Genomic DNA, 661 nt, shown 5'->3' with positions numbered 1-661 from the left:
TTATCGGACAATCCGCGGGAGCATATTCTACAGAAATGGAAATAATAAGAAATGTTTTATAAAATTTGGCTAGAAACGCTCTATTTCGAAGTAATAAACAAATATTGAAACATATAACAGGAAACAACAAATTTTGCATTGCACAGAAAGTGTATATTTTGTGGATTACGGAAAGATCGAAAATGGCATTTATATTCTGTATGGAAAATTCATTACTATATATTTTATGTTCTGTTTTAATATTTCTTTATAACTTTGTAATCAAGCATTTCTAGCCAAACTTTAAATAACATTTTTTTTTGTATAATATGCTTCTGCAATATATCTGTTAAATCCAGAGACACTCTGTATAACATAATCTGTAGTGCAGAAAATATTTTCCAAAACTAAAAAATATTTTGTATTTGAATAATAAAATACAATCTTATTAAATACTAAAAATATTATACAACAATTTTCTAAAAAGTGGACTAATTGTATTGAAAATTTCTATCATTTAATCTTGTAAATAATTATCATTACCTAATGTTATTCATTACAGATGTATTATGTTATATTTTGGGACGAATACTGTCAGGTTGTTCCTGATTGTTGGGTGAACCATAAGGAACAAACATTTTCAATGCCATTACTGAAATGCAGATCGGAAGAGCACACGTCT

This window comes from Wasmannia auropunctata, unplaced genomic scaffold (genome assembly GCF_000956235.1).
Source record: "Wasmannia auropunctata unplaced genomic scaffold, wasmannia.A_1.0 LD336095.1, whole genome shotgun sequence".
In the NCBI taxonomy this organism is placed as follows: domain Eukaryota; kingdom Metazoa; phylum Arthropoda; class Insecta; order Hymenoptera; family Formicidae; genus Wasmannia; species Wasmannia auropunctata.
The sequence above is the reverse complement of the archived record's forward strand: the minus strand, read 5'-3'. Positions refer to the sequence as shown.